At 41.7% G+C, this 16137-nt stretch overlaps 3 pseudogenes; 2 read left to right on the top strand and 1 right to left on the bottom strand.

Annotated features, from left to right (window-relative positions):
- Positions 1 to 2162: 2162 nt before the first annotated feature.
- LOC113241926 (olfactory receptor 4E1-like) lies at positions 2163 to 3097 on the top strand (annotated as a pseudogene).
- Positions 3098 to 6425: 3328 nt separating this feature from the next.
- LOC113241910 (olfactory receptor 1509-like) lies at positions 6426 to 7345 on the bottom strand (annotated as a pseudogene).
- A 1560-nt stretch (positions 7346 to 8905) lies between these two features.
- Positions 8906 to 11744, top strand: LOC113241911 (dihydrofolate reductase-like; annotated as a pseudogene).
- Positions 11745 to 16137: the final 4393 nt, after the last annotated feature.

The following is a 16137-nucleotide window of genomic DNA, read 5'->3' as shown; positions in this document are numbered from 1 at the left end:
GATTTTCTTTTTGTGCACCATATCCTCAACATAAACTGACACCAAACTTCTACTGCAGTTGGGCATACCTCCATTTCTCAAAGCATTTCTTCCTGCAGCTCCAAAGAAATAGAAAAAAAAAGTGATGATGATGGAACACAAGTCTTCATTACAGACCTAGTTCTCCATCCACACACTCTGTGTGGGTGAAATTCTCCAGATTAATTTAAAATAAACCCCTGGCTCCATTCTTGCTCAGTTCTTTAGTTTTCAAGTTTGCAATCATCCTTTTGGTTGATTAGTAAATTAAAAAGGGAACAGATGTAAATCATTCAACTTTTAAAATAGCTTTCTGGGGACACCTGAATGGCTAAGCTGGTTGAGCATCTAACTCTCGGTTTCAGCTCAAGTATGAAAACACAGCTGTGGGATCAAGCCCCCTAGTGGGCTCTGTGCTAGGTGTGGAGTGGGCTTGAGATTCTCTCTCTCCTTTTCCCTCTGCCCCTCCCCCCTCACTCACACACATACACACACACTCTCTCTCTTTATCTAAAAATAAATAAATCTAGAAAACAATGAAATAAAGTAGCTTTCTAGAGCAGAAGCTTTAAGTGAATACTAAGAAATATTTCTCTTTTTTAAGATTTTATTTCTCTATTTGAGAGACAGAGTGAGAGAGAGCATGAGATGGTCAGAGGGAGAAGCAGACTCTCCGCTGAGCCGGGAGCCGGATGCTGGACTCAATCCCGGGACTCTGGGATCATGACCTGAGCCGAAGACAGATGCTTAACTAACGGAGCCACCCAGGCACCCCCACTAAGAAGAACTGCTTAATAGTAAAGTTAATCTGTCACTACATTAAGATGTTACAATAAATATTAATCTAAGCTCTAAACACCATGAGTTTAATTCAAATGTTAACTAAAAGACTTTTCCCGGCCCAGAAATACCTTCTTTTCCCATGGCTCTACTTTGCTAGTTTCCTAGTTTGACACTACCTTAATCTCCCCTCTATTGATATAGACTATCACAAGGGCCACTGTCTGCAGAAGACCAGCATGATGAGTAATAGGAAAAGCTGGAGAAGGAAGAGATAACTAGAAGCATAAGAGAAAGAGTTCTCTAGTCCTTTTTCATAAGCAATGTGGAGCTGATTCATTTGTCTGGCAGAGAGTCTGACCTTGAGGAATAAGGGAACGCTCCAGTAGTGACCAGTGATGGGAAGAAGATAGCACAGGATGAGCGGACCCCAGGAACCAAGAGAGCGGCATGCATGGTGGGCACCCCTGGAAGACTGTGCATCCAGGCCGTGACATGAAGACAAGCAAGAGAAGAGAGACTAGACTCCCCACAGATGCCCAACCAGGCTGGTGGGGTGCCCCCAGCAGAGGAAGAGCCAGCTCACCAAGACGCACTCCACTTAGCGCCCTAATGATGCCAACCATCTCATAAATGATTCAGGTCAGAGTGGGGGCACAGAGAGCCTGGGCCGGGACTCAGGAGGCCTGTGCTCCAGACACAGCTATTACTGCAATTCTCTGTGAACCTAAGCCCATTGCCTTACCTCTCTCTGCCTCATTTTCTCTATCTATAAAATGAAAACAAGAAACAAACAAACAAACAGAGGAGGGGAGGGGATGGGAGGAAAGAAAGAAATGAGGAAAACTCTCAGCTCTTTCTAAGACACCCCAACAACACTACCCATCGGCCACAGACCAGGTCATTGCCATGACAGTCCCAGGATGTCACGGCAGAGCGCGAAGGGGTGGAAGTCCTTCGGACGAGTGAAAAATGCAGTCAACAGGCAATGGAGAAAACCATGCTCAAGGCCAGGCTGTGTACAACTTTGAACATGTTACTGGCTTGGGGTAGAAAAATCCTGGTTTCTTCTCTGCTAAAGATTTATGAGTAAATATAAGCCCTCCGCTCTCCAAGGCTGCCTTATATCTCTTGGTGAATCATGGTTCTCTGCACTATTTTTCCAAAAACGTCTGTGTGGTGCCTACTGTGTATGCAGCATGATTGAAGATGCTGAATGGGGTTTTTAAAATAAGATACTGGACCATAAGCTCCAGATGGAGGGAAAAGCAAACACAGAAGAAATTAAGTGACCAGATGATTGATACAGATGCTAAGAGTTTTTTTTTTTTTCCTAATTCTTTGCAGAGTGTCCAACAAAGAGAATGGAAGAGGCGGACCTACTCAATCAAACCACTTCCGTGACATACATTCGGCTTAGAGGCTTAATGTCAATCAGAAGGTGCAGATGACTGTGTTCGCCCTGTTCCTCACTTCCTATGTCCTGACACTGATTGGGAACATCCTCATTGTCGTAACTATTATCTATGACCGCCAGCTCCATACACCTATGTATTTCTTCCTCAGTAACCTATCTTTTATTGATGTCTGCCACTCCACGGTCACTGTCCCCAAGATGCTCAGAGATACGTGGTCAGAAGAGAAGCTCATCTCCTTTAAGGCCTGCATCACCCAGATGTTCTTCCTGCACCTCTTTGCCTGCACCGAGATCTTTCTCCTCACCGTCATGGCCTAGGATCGGTACGTGGCCATTTGCAAACCCCTGCAGTATATGACAGTGATGAACTGGAAAGTATGTATGCTGCTGGCTGTGGCCCTCTGGACAGGGGGCACCATCCACTCCATATCGCTGACCTCCCTCACCATCAAGCTGCCCCACTGTGGTCTTGATGAGATTGACAGCTTCTTCTGGGATGTGCCTCAGGTGATCAAACTGGCCTGCACGGACACCCACATCATTGAAATCCTCATCGTCTCCAACAGCGGGCTGATCTTGGTGGTCTGTTTTGTGGTCCTCGTGGTGTCCTATGCGGTCATCCTGGTGAGCCCGAGGCAGCAGATCTCCGAAGGCAGGTGGAAGGCCTTATCCACCTGTGCAGCACACCTCACTGTCATAGCACTCTTCCTGGGACACTGCATCTTCATCTATTCCCGTCCATCCACCAGCCTCCCGGAGGACAAGGTGGTATCTGCAGTGACCCCTCTGCGGAACCCCATCATCTATACTCTCAGGAATGAAGACACGAAGAATGCCTTGAACAAGTTCATGGGGAGGTTGGAAGGGAGAGGGAAAAAATGACAATGTCTAGGCTAAGAGGCCTGGTGCTCCACATCCAAGAAATGCCTTGCAAAGAATAAGTCACCTAACATTTATCGGGCTTTACGACTTATGAATTCTCTTCGGTCCAATATTTGACAATCATACCAGTAGCTGTGATTTTCAGGATCTTCCATATGCTGGAAATTGTTCTAGGCACTCTATATTTACTCCATGCCCACAGCCACTTGAGAGGTAGGTTTTATGCTTGTTTACAATGATGGAACGAAAGCTCAGAGAGAGCCAACGGCATGCCCAAGGTCACCCAGCTAGGAAATGCTGAAGCAGACTATTAAGCCAAGTGCATCAACACAAACTCATGCTATTTTCACTACACCATGTCGCCTCTCTGGGCTGTTGTCTTGGGGTGGTTGAAATGTTGAAATGTTGAAATGAACCTTTAGATTGCTGGGCAGAACTTGACTACATAATTCACTCAGATGCTTGCCTAAACGGCTCAGCAAACACCAGTGACTCAGACCAAGTGAGTTTGCTTATGACTTCAGTCATGTAGAAAGAAGACTTTGAGTCACTGAAGGTACTGATATCCTCAAGTGGCCAGGAAAAATCTGCCATCAGAGCAATGAAATGGGGATATCTTACTATTCATTCATTTGACCTATTATGTGCTAAGGACCAGGCTTACAATAACACACACACACACACACACACACACACACACACACACACACACACTGAATGTTGATAGAGAGTTTCAGAAAAGACTGTCTTCAGAGTGGGGAAGCAAAGAGGGTCTCTTTGACAAATGACATAGAAGCTAAGATCGGAAAGATAAAGAGGAAGCCTGCATGAAAAAAGGTGATGAACATTCTAGGCAGAGGAAATGGCAGGTGTTGGGAAAGACCCTGGCTCGGTCCAAGCAAAAAAAGGGTAGTGTGGTTACAGCTTAGACCCTAAGGCAGAGAATGGTGAGAGATGACGGTGAAGAGGTCAAAAGAATACTTTCAAGTCCTCTCAAGGGTCAACCAACATTCAAAATGGTGCCAAGACAAGGCAAGGGGGAAGAAAGTCTTTTTAAATGGAACTGGATCATCTAGGTAGTTGGGAAAAATTAATCTCAACCCTCATCTCACGCCATGTATCAAAGGAAACTTAAGATGGATCACAAACCTAAAATTTAAAGCTGAACTGTAAAATTTCTAAAAGAAACTAGGAGAAAACCTTCGAGACTTTGGGGGACGTGAAGATTTCTTAGGACACAAAAGGCATCAATCATAAAAGTAAAAAATGATACATAAAACTTAATCCAAATATAAACTTCTGCTCTTCAAAATAAAACTGCAAGCCACAGCATGAGAAAAATATTACCAAGACATATATCCAACAAAGATCTTGTATCCAGAATACACAAAGAATACTTTACTCTTACAACATAGTGACAAGAAGAAAAAACTAATCATAATAAATGAGCAAAATATTTGGACAGACACATCACAACACAAGATATAGGAAAGGATAGCAAGCAGATGAAAAGATTCTCAGCATCATCAGTAATTAGGAAAATGCAGAGTAAACCACAGGAATTTCAGGCCTAAAATTAAATATTGACAATAACAGTTATTGGATGCTAAACTCTTCGACTTCTGATGAGAACATAAAATCTTACAACCACTTTGGGGGCACCTGGCTGGCTCAGTCAGTGGAGTGTGAGACTCTTCATCTCAGGGTCAGGAGTTCGAGCCCCACAGCAGGGGTAGAGTTTATTTAAAGATAAACAACTTCAAAAAAATCATACAACCACATGGAAAAACAGCCTTCTAGTTTCTTACGAGCTGAACATACACTTGCTATATGATCCAAGAATTCTACTCCTAGGTATTTACCCAGGAGAAATGAAGACCTGTGGCCAAAATAACCTGTAAGTAAACATTTATATCTACTTTATTCACAACTGCCAAAAACTGAAAACACCCAAATGTCCATCAGTAAATGACTGAATGAACAACTGTGGCATACCCATACCGTGAGATATTATTCAACAATAAGAAGAAACAAACTGCTAATACCCACAAAAGACGTAGGTTAATCTCAGAAGCAGCATGCAGAGCTAAAGAAGTCAGGCACAAAAAAGTTCGTACTGTATGATTCAATGGATATGAAGCTCTAGGAAAGACACATCTAATTCACAGCGACAAAAATCAGACGCTTGCATGCTTGGGTGGAGATAGAGGGATTGGCTGGGAAGGGACTGAAGAAACTCTCTGGGTGATGGAAATGCCCTATATCTTGACTGGAGACATGGTTACATGGGTGTATATATATACCGTTGTCAAAATTTTAAAACTGTCCAATTAAAATGCATGCATTTTATGGAACTAAATTTTTTTTTTTTAAAGATTTTTTATTTATTTATTTGACAGAGAGAGAGACAGCCAGCGAGAGAGGGAACACAAGCAGGGGGAGTGGGAGAGGAAGAAGCAGGCTCATAGAGGAGGAGCCTGACGTGGGGCTCGAACCCGGAACGCCGGGATCACGCCCTGAGTCGAAGGCAGACGCTTTAACCGCTGTGCCACCCAGGCGCCCCTTATGGAACTAAATTCTACACCAATAAACCTTATTTTACAGTAAGTTCTTTATATATTTCCACCTTGATTTTATCAAAGTATTATGAAAAATACAAAATAGATGCAGGAATGAGAAATCACGTTCAAAGTAACAGTTTAATTCACTATAAATCATTGACAGCTTAAATAAACACCTTGAATCTACATTGAAAGACAAAAATTAAAACCACTTAAATTTATAGAACCTAAGTGTGATATCGCTTCCCAGAGGCAATAACCCACAGAATCCACAAATCAAGAAAATAAGTTCTCTCACAAGTGTACCTGTTCCCGAAACTCAGTCCATGCCCCAAATTGTGATCTTTTACTAGTGAAACCAGAGGCTTCTTTAAAGCTTTCCAAATTCTTTTCTTTTTTCAGATTTTATTTATTTATTTGAGAGAGTGAGAGAGCACGAGTGGGCTGAGGGGCAGAGGGAGAAGCAGAGTCCCGTCTGAGCAGGGAGCTGCACTCCAGGCTCCATCCTAGGACTCCAGGATCGTGACCTGAACCGAAGGCAGACACTTAACCGAGTGAGCCACTGAGGAAGCCCCAGATTCTTTTTCCTTTAGGTTCCACCATGATCATTTCCTCTATGTAAGTAAAAGTTAATAAGTCCTTCCCTTTAAAAAGAAGTTCTGCTCTGTGCCATTTCATCTACTGATTCTGTTTTTTTACTTCCGCTGTCTCGTTAAAGATATGGCCATAATTATACTTGTGACTCCAAATCCATTGTGTGCCTGACTTCATGAAAAAACCTGTTTCTGTCTGAGATGCTTGATGGCACTTTTTACCTCCTCCTTCCTCAAGGTGTAAATGAGGGGATTGAGCTGAGGGGTGACCACCGTGTAGAAGACGGACACCACCTTGTCCATGGTGAAGCTGGTGTCTGCCCGAGTGTAGAGGAAGATACATGGTCTGAAGAAGAAGCCAACCACCATGAAGTGGGCTGAGCAGGTAGACAGGGCTTTCCAGCGCCCCTCAGCTGACTGTTTTCAAAGAGAAACCAGGATGACCGTGTAAGAGGTGACCAAAGCCAGGAAACAGGTGAGGGAGATGGTTCCACTGTTAGACACAATGAGCATTCCCGTGAGGTACGTATCTGTGCATGCCAGCTTGATGACAGGGGGCACGTCGCAGAAGTAGCTATCAATAATGTTGGGGCCGCAGTAAGGTAGACGAATGGTCAGGAAGGTCTGCGCCAGAGAGTGGACAGTACCCCCCAACCAGAGAGCAAACGCGAGCTGTACACAGACCTGATGTTCATCACATTGGGATAGTGCAGCGGAGCACGCTCCATAACCATCATAAGCCATGATGGTCAGCAGAAAGATCTCAGCACAGGCAAACAGAGTAGAAAGAACAGCTGTGCGAAGCAATTATCAAAGGAAATCGTCTTTCTCTCCAAAAGCAAGCCCTCTAGCATCTTGGGCACAGTGACAGATGAGTGGCAGATGTCAATAAAGGACAGATTGCTCAGGAAGAAGTACATGGGGGTATGGAGACACAGACTAAAATCTATAGTAACTATGATGAGAGTGTTCCCCAAAAGGGTCAGTACATACGTGATGGAGAATGCTACAGAAAATAGTACCTCCAGCACCCAGTTCTCAGTGAGTCCCAAGGAGACAAATTCAATCACTCTTGTGTGATTTAGAGCATCCATCCAATGAATTGTCAAAGGACCTTGGGGGGGGGACCATGAAAGCTAATTTAGCTTTAAGATTACAGGACTAGAACTCACTGAAGTGATTCTACATTCCATTATGAATTGCTTATTTATTATCAGGGCATATAAAATAGAAGAGCAACCTAATAGCGACTGTTACAATATACCCATTACGTACCAGGAGCCGCTCCCAGCGTTTTATATACACATTTCTATTAACCACAACTGCACCATAGCATAGGCATTACTATTCCTGGCTCGCAGATGAGTTACATGAATCTGACAAGAATAAGTTAAGTTGCCAAAACTCTTAGCCACTAGTTAGCTGGCTTTTTTCATTTCGGTCTAACCCACAGATAACACCAAATTAATCTTCCAAGATATGACTCCCAACTAAAGTCTTTCACCATTTCACTCTTCCTATCAAATTAAATGTACATCCAAAGCCTGCAACAGACTAATACCTGTTTATTTTTCCAGTCTGGAATCCTCCTTTTCCCCTATGTACTCCTCTGTCCAAGCAGGTTGGTTACTGTTTCTGCCATGTAACCCCCACCTTTAAGAAAACTTCGCTGGGGGCGAATCCTCCTTTTTCTCCCTTACCTACTCCTCTGTCCAAGCAGGTTGGTTACTGTTTCTGCCATGTTACCCCCACCTTTAAGAAAACTTTGCTGGGGGCGCCTGGGTGGCACAGTCGTTAAGCCTCTGCCTTTGGCTCAGGGCGTGATCCCGGCGTTCCGGGTTCGAGCCCCACGTCAGGCTCCTCCTCTATGAGCCTGCTTCTTCCTCTCCCACTCCCCCTGCTTGTGTTCCCTCTCTCGCTGGCTGTCTCTGTCAAATAAATAAATAAAATCTTAAAAAAAAAAAAAAAAGAAACCTTTGCTGGTACAATCAAATCCTATGTCTATTCTTTCATGCCTATTTTATGGTACTGAAATATTAAAAAAAAAAAAAAACCACTTCTTTCCGTTTTCCATTACATTGAAATTTTCCTAAAAAGCAATAACTACTGGGGCACCTGGGTAGCTCAGTCGGTCACGTGTGTGACTTTTGGTTTTGGCTCAGGTCATGATGTCAGGGTTGTGAGATCAAGACCCATGTCTCTCTCTCTCTCTCTCTCACAGGAGTAACTAAATCTTTTCTTAAAAAAAGATCTTATTCTTCATAGTATATTATGATATGATCTACCTAGCTGCCAACCAAAACAAGTGGAGAAAGAAAACTTCTCTGAGGCTCTTAAGTTGTTGTTGTTGTTGTTGTTTTCTAAGGGTGGTGGGACAGAGGGGCAGAGGGGGAGGGAGAGAGAGAATCTTAAGCAGACTCCACGCCAGGGCAGGGCCTGATGTGGGGCTCAATCTCACAACCCTGAGATCAAGACCCGAGCGGAGATCGAGAGTCAGATGCTTAACCCACTGAATCACCCAGGTGCCCCTTCTCTGAGGCTTTTAAAGGTGAGGATGCTTTAAGGTAAGAACCAAATAGTGTCCTCCTCTGTGTCTAGAGAAAGACTCAAAAGCACCTCCCTCAGATATTCCAAGGATGCGGTCCTGGTGAGTTATGTCTCAGAGAGTGACACTGGATCGGGAAGCCCAGGGGAGCAGAACTCTCATGCTTCAGCTGTACTCTGCCATTTCTTCTCCAGAACAGCCCAGTTCGAATCTGTATGTTGACTTTCAGAGCTCAGGAAAGACAGGCTTTCTCTGGTGGTAGTAAAGACTCCCTTGTTTCCACAAACAAGCAAAGACTGAATGACCGTCTGCCAGTAGAAGAGACTCCTTCTCTCTTTGAAAGAGTGTATCTTATTCGACATTCATTCCACAAACATTTGTGAATGCCTAGCAGGCACTGTGCTAGTGATGGTATTGATCCCTTCCAACCTCAAAACTCCATAATTCTATGACTTTGTTGATGACTAGAGAGAAGGAACAGGTGTTGTGGCAAAATCTAAAAGGTGGCAAGGCATAATCCTAGACATTTTGAGGAATCTTAGAGGGTGTGTGTATTTGTGGTATCTTGGGGGTGCGGGGGTGCCTCTGCAGAAAGCAACACATTGAACAAGTATACTGAGTACTGTTGTTTCTTACAGATAAGTGAATGGCATTTTCTTTACCTTACCTACAACCACTTTTGATAGGGTTTGCACATAAAGAAAATATTTTTCGTTGAAAGCGGGTTTTTGTCAAATATGTTTCAATGCTGTGTTCCTCGGGTTTCACTCATGCTACCAAAAGCACAATGATGATGTTAGGGCTCAGACCGTTCCTGGGCACTGTTGTTTCTTACAGATAAGCGTATGGCATTTTCTTTACTTGCCACAACCAATTTATGATAGGGTTTGCACGTGAAGAAAATATATACGTTGGAACCGGGTTTTTGCCAAATGTGTCTCAGTGCTGTGTTCCTCGGTTTCACTCATGCTACCAAAAGCACAGTGATGATATAGGGCTCAGACTGTTCCTGGGCACTGTTGTTTCTTACAGATAAGTGTATGGCATTTTCTTTACCTTGCCACAACCACTTATGATAGGGTTTCCACATCAAGAAAATATTTCTCGTTGGAACTCCTTTTTTCCCAAATGTGCCTCAGTGCTATTTTCCTCGGGTTTAACTCATGCTACCAAAAGAAAAGTGATGATGTTAGGGCACAGACCGTTCCTGGGCACTGTTGTTTCTTACAGATAAGTGTATGGCATTTACTTTACCTTTCCACAACCACTTGTGATAGGGTTTGCACGTTAAGAAAATTTTTTTCCTTGGAAGCCGGTTTTTGCCAAATGTTTCTCAGTGCTGTGTTCCTCGGGTTTCACTCATGCTACCAAAAGCACAGTGATGATGTTAGGGCTTAGACCATTCCTTGGTACTATTGTTTCTTACAGATAAGTGTGTGGCATTTTCTTTACCTTGCTACAACCACTTTTGATAGGGTTTGCACATAAAGAAAATATTTTTCATTGGAAGCGGGTTTTTGTCAAATGTGTCTCAATGCTGTGTTCCTCAGGTTTCACTGCGGATTATCCTAAGGCACTGGAGTGAGCTGGAAGTACCTAGGAATTTTATGTTTCATCCCACAACACACTCTGTAGCATATAGCCAAAGACAGGCTGATGTGAGGTACCAAAGCCCAGCTCCTTTGCTTCAAGGCAGAGCTAACTTTGAGGGGTATTCCTTTGTTTTAGAGCTCCCATGCCAGGCTGAGTGTGGGACTTCTGAAATCACCCCTTCACTTGGCTTCTTCCCATTCCCTCTCCTTCATCCCCCCCCCCCCAATCCCTTGTTGATTTCTCCTGGAAGCCCTGTCTCTATAAGTCATACACATTCAAATTCTGGAGTCGGGGCCTGCTTCTGTAAGAGCTCAACCTAATGTGCTCCCTGACTCTTCAGACGATGAAAATGGCATGCACACTTCCAGATAGTAAGGATGCCTAGAAAACCCCTTCAAATAGCACTTGGCATTGTGTGGCAGCAAGAGAGCTCTCTGTTTTTTCTAAATGAAAACAGTAAAAAGAGGAAGTAGCCTATGGGGGTGGGGAAGCCTCACATTACTGCGGTCTTCAGTTAGGCCTGTGTGCTATAGATAGAAATATCTTCTTCATTTCAGAGACTTTTTAATCGTAGTAAGTGCTTGATACATGCTCTCCAAAGTATCAGATTTGTTTTTGATGCATGAAGTTTCCAATCAAACTGCTCAAATATCTAGGACCCAATGTTTTGATTATTTTCTAAAAGCCTAGAGTCCAAGAAAACAATTTCCCCACCAAGCTGGGCAGGGCACGGGGACTCCCGGGGTGGTGTGCCAGCTCAGAGGTGTGTGTAGCTGCTGTCAAGGTTTATCTGCTAAACTGCATCCTCGCTGTGTCCCAGAACAGGGGCATCAGCAAGAACGGGGAACTGCTGTGGCCCTCATTCAGAAATGAGTTCAAGTATTTCCAAAGAATGACCACATCCTCCTCGGTAGAAGGTAAACAGAATTTGGTGATTATGGGTAGGAAGATATGGTTCTCTATTCCCGAGAAGAATCGACCTTTAAAGGACGGAATTGATTGAGTGCCCAGTTAGAGACCTCAAGAAACCTCCACACGAAGCTCATTTTCTTGCCAAAAGTCTGGGTGATGCCTTAAAAGTTTTTGAGCAACCAGAATTAGCAAACAAAGTGGACATGGTTTGGATAGTGGGAGACAGTTCTGTTTATAAGGAAGCCCTGAATAAGCCAGACCACCTTAGACTATTTGTGACAAGGATTGTGCAGGAATTTGAAAGTGACACTTTTTTCCCAGAAATTGATTTGGAGAAATAAAAACTTCTCCTGTGTGTTCTTTCTAATGTTCAGGAGGAGGAAGGCATTAAGTACAAATTTAGAGTATATGAGAAGCGCGATGAATGTGAAAGTGTACTCTGATTTATTTCAAGTTGTTCCCCCCCCCAACAATTGTATATTTTAATATTAGCAAAAAAAGAGTCTTATTGGCTTTAGGTCAATGGATAATTACTTCTAAGCAATGAGTATTTATTAATTAATCTTAATTAGGCTATAGTAAAGCTCAGTCTTTATTTATTTATTTTTAAGATTTTATTTATTTATTTATTTGACAGAGACAGCCAGCGAGACAGGGAACACAAGCAGGGGGAGTGGGAGAGGAAGAAGCAGGCTCCCAGCAGAGGAGCCCGATGTGGGGCTCCATCCCAGATCACCAGGATCATGCCCTGAGCCGAAGGCAGACGCTTAACGACTGCACTACCCAGGCACCCCAAAGCTCAGTCTTATTTAGACCATATCAGATGCCATTTGTGAAACATTTCTTGCTATAACAGTATGATGCCCATCAAGGACCAGCACCTGCCTAGGGTAGTATATCTACCAAGAGCCAAAGTGAGAAAGTCCCACGATAGCATGAGTTGATACCAGAACCTGTAGAGATAGGACTAGACAGATTTGTTCAAACGTCAGAAATGGACTATAAACAGAAGAGCTAGAACTCAAACATTAAAAGAAAATTAGATCAAAATAGGGATTATGAATTCTTTATGCATATCACACTTCTGAAAAAAAGTTCTGTTCATTTGGATAGAGAATCGAATCAGTACGTTGAGAACTCTGGTATATTCCATAGGGATAGTAAAGAGGTCAGTAGGACACTACCTTTTTGAAGGTTAAAAGAGAAGATTGAGACCTCTAAAAACTGTTTCTCATCTTCAGTGAGATTCCATGGGATGTTACAATGATAGAAGAAAAATAGGTTGTTCTTCACAAAAAGAGGAATCTAATAACAAGCATATGGCTAAAATTAGAAATTGAAAAGGCAATGAATTGAAAATAGATAATGCTAGAAACCAAAATTATGAAGTTGGAAACTAAATTTCACTGAATTAAAAAATGAGAATTAAAAAAAAATAGCCTAGAATCCTAGAGAGATAAAGCTAATTTTTGCCCCTAAAACTTTAATGGCCATGTCACAGACAAAATATTTATTTTATTAAAGAAGGACCTTGAATTTTTCCTCAAGAGCTTAGGGTATAAGAAATAAAGTAAAGGGGCGCCTGGGTGGCGCAGTCGTTAAGCGTCTGCCTTTGGCTCAGGGAGTGATCCCAGCGTTCTGGGATCGAGCCCCACATCAGGCTCCTCTGCTGGGAGCCTGCTTCTTCCTCTCCCACTCCCCCTGCTTGTGTTCCCTCTCTTGCTGGCTGTCTCTGTCAAATAAATAAATAAAATCTTTAAAAAAAAAGAAATAAAGTAAAAAGCAACAGCCCAAAGATATTGGGAGAGTGACTGTACACAAACACTAGAGAAGACAACATTTGCCAGTCCTGTATTGTCTCCATGTGTGCCACGTTTCATTGGGGAGAATGGAAAAGTGAGATAGAACAATTATTATTCAAAAATATTTTAAAACAAACATCATAATAATAACAATGACCATGTCTTATATTTTATTTCTTTTGACATTATCAAAATATAATTTGAGGGGCGCCTGGGTGGCACAGCAGTTAAGCGTCTGCCTTCGGCTCAGGGCATGATCCCGGCGTTGTGGGATCAAGCCCCACATCAGGCTCCTCCGCTGTGAACCTGCTTCTTCCTCTCCCACTCCCCCTGCTTGTGTTCTCTCTCTCGCTGGCTGTCTGTATCTCTGTCGAATAAATAAATAAAATCTTTAAAAAACAAACAAACAAACACAAAATATAATTTGAAAAACTGGACATTAAACTAATACTTTTCAAACCCATGTTCTTGGGAATATGTACACTAAGTGCAATGCTGCCTGCTTGCCCTTTCTTTCTTTCTTTCTTTCTTTCTTTCTTTCTTTCTTTCTTTCTTCTTTCTTTCTTTCTTTCTTTCTTTCTTTCTTTCTTTCTTTCTACATTCAAGTATAATTAACATACAGTGTTATATTAGTTTCAGCTGTACAGTACAGTGATCCAACACTTCTATACATTATTCCGTGCTCATCACAATATGTGTACTCTTAATCCCCTTCACCTATTTTACTCATCTTCCCATCTACCTCCCCTCTGGTAACCACCAGGTTTTTTTCTATGGTTAAGAGTCCGTTTGTTGTTGTTGTTTTGGTTTGTCTCTTTTTTTCTTTGTTCACTTGTTTCTTAAATTCCACATATAAGTGACATCATATTTTTTTTCTCTGACTGACTTATTTCACTTAGTGAAATATTTTACTTAGTTAGCATTATACCCTCTAGATCCATCCATGTTGTTCAAATGGCAAGATTTCATTCTGTTTTATGTCTAAGTAATATTCTATTCTATATATATGTATATAGAATATTTCATATCTTCTTTATCTATTCATCCATTATGAATACTTGGGCTGCTTCCATAATTTGGCTACTGTAAATAATGCTGCAGTAAACATAGGCATGCATGTATTCCTCCGAATTAGTGTTTTTATATTCTTTGTAAATAGCCAGTAGTGGAATTACAGCATCATATGATAAGTCTATTTTTAACTTCATACTGTTTTCCACAGGGGCTGCATCAGTTTGCATTCCCACCAACAATGAACAAGTGTTGCTTTTTCTCCACATGCTCTCCAACACCACTGTTTCTTATATTTTTTATTTTAGCCATTCTGTCAGGTGTAAGGTGGTATCTCATCGTGGTTTTTGATTTGCATTGCCCTGATGATGCGTGATGTTGAGCATCTTTTCATGTGTCTGTTGGTCATCTGTATGACTTCTTTGGAGAAATGTCTGTTCATGTCTTCTGCCCATTTTCAGTTGGATTATTTGGTTTTTTGTGTGTTGAGTTTTATAGTTCTTTATATATTTTGGATCTAAATCTTTATCATATATGTGATTTGAAAATATCTTCTCCCATTCAGTAGGTTGTCTTTTAGTTTGGTTGGTTGTTTCCTTTCCTGTGCAGAAGCTTTTTATTTTGATGTAGTCCCAACAGTTTATTTTTGCTTTTGTTTCCCTTGCCTCAGGAGAGGTATCTAGAAAGATGTTATGGCTGATGTCAGAGAAATTACTGCCTGTGCTCTCTTCTAGGATTTTTATCATTTCAGGTCTCACTTTTAGCTCCTTAATACATTTTGAGTTTACTTTTGTGTATGGTGTCAGAAAATGGCCTGGTTGCATTCTTTTCATGTAGCTGTCTAGTTTTCCCAGCACCATTTGTTAAAGAGACTGTCTTTTTCCATTGCATATTCTTGCCTTCTTTGTCATAGATTAATTGACCATATAATCATGGGTTTATTTCTGGGCTCTCTATTCAGTTCCACTGAATATGTTCCTATTTTTGTGCCAGTGCCATACTATTTTGATTACTACAGTTTTGTAGTATATCTTGAAATCTGGGATTGTGATTTTGTTCTCCTTTTTCAAGGTTGCTTTGGCTATTCAGAGTCTTTTGTGGCTCCATATAAATTTTAGGACTATTTGTTGTGGTTATAGCAATAATGCTGTTGGTATTTTGATGGGGAATTGCATTAAATTTATAGATTGCTTTAGATAGTGTGGACATTGTAATAATATTTGTTTTCCCAATCCATGAGCATAGAATATCTTAAAATGTATTTGTGTCATCTTCAGTTTCAACAATGACCATTTAAAAAAAAAGTGAAACGGGGGGTGCCTGGGTGGCTCAGTCAGTTAAGCGACTGCCTTCAGCTCAGGTCATGATCCTGGGGTCCTTGCTCAGCTGGGAGCCTGCTTCTCCCTCTCCATCTGACTGCCGCTCCCCCTGCCTGGGCTCTCTCTCTCTCTCTGTCAAATAAATAAATAAAATCTTTAAAATAATAAATAAATAAATAAATAAATTAATTAATTAAATAAAACAGGAGTGCCTGGCTGGCTCAGTCCATGGAGCATGAAACTCTTGATCTCAGGGTTGTGGATTGGAGCCCCATGTGTGTGTAGAGATTACTTAAAAGTAAAATCTTTTAAAATTTTAAAATAAAATGCAAATAAAAAATGAAAACCTCTTGAAAAGCTAACCACGCCAAATTGAACACTGATAAGTGATCATCCCTGGCTGGTGAGAATAACAAGATTTTTTTTCCTTTCTGCTATGTAAACAGCTTATTTTTTAAAATAATGAAATATACTCAAATAATAAAAGATGTACAAATTCAAATCATACAGAAGTATGTAAAATAATATATTTTTTTAAAAGTCTACTTTCAAGGGGTACCTGGGAGGCACAGTCAGTTGAGTGATGGATTCTCGGTTTGGGCTAAGGTCGTGATCTCAGGGTTATGAGATGGAGCCCTGGGTTGGGCTCCGTGCTCAGCACAGATTCTGCCTAAGACTTTCTCTCTTTCTCGCTCTGCCCCTCT

Source organism: Ursus arctos, unplaced genomic scaffold (genome assembly GCF_023065955.2).
Source record: "Ursus arctos isolate Adak ecotype North America unplaced genomic scaffold, UrsArc2.0 scaffold_36, whole genome shotgun sequence".
NCBI lineage: Eukaryota > Metazoa > Chordata > Mammalia > Carnivora > Ursidae > Ursus > Ursus arctos.
This window is presented reverse-complemented; position numbering and strand designations above follow the sequence as displayed.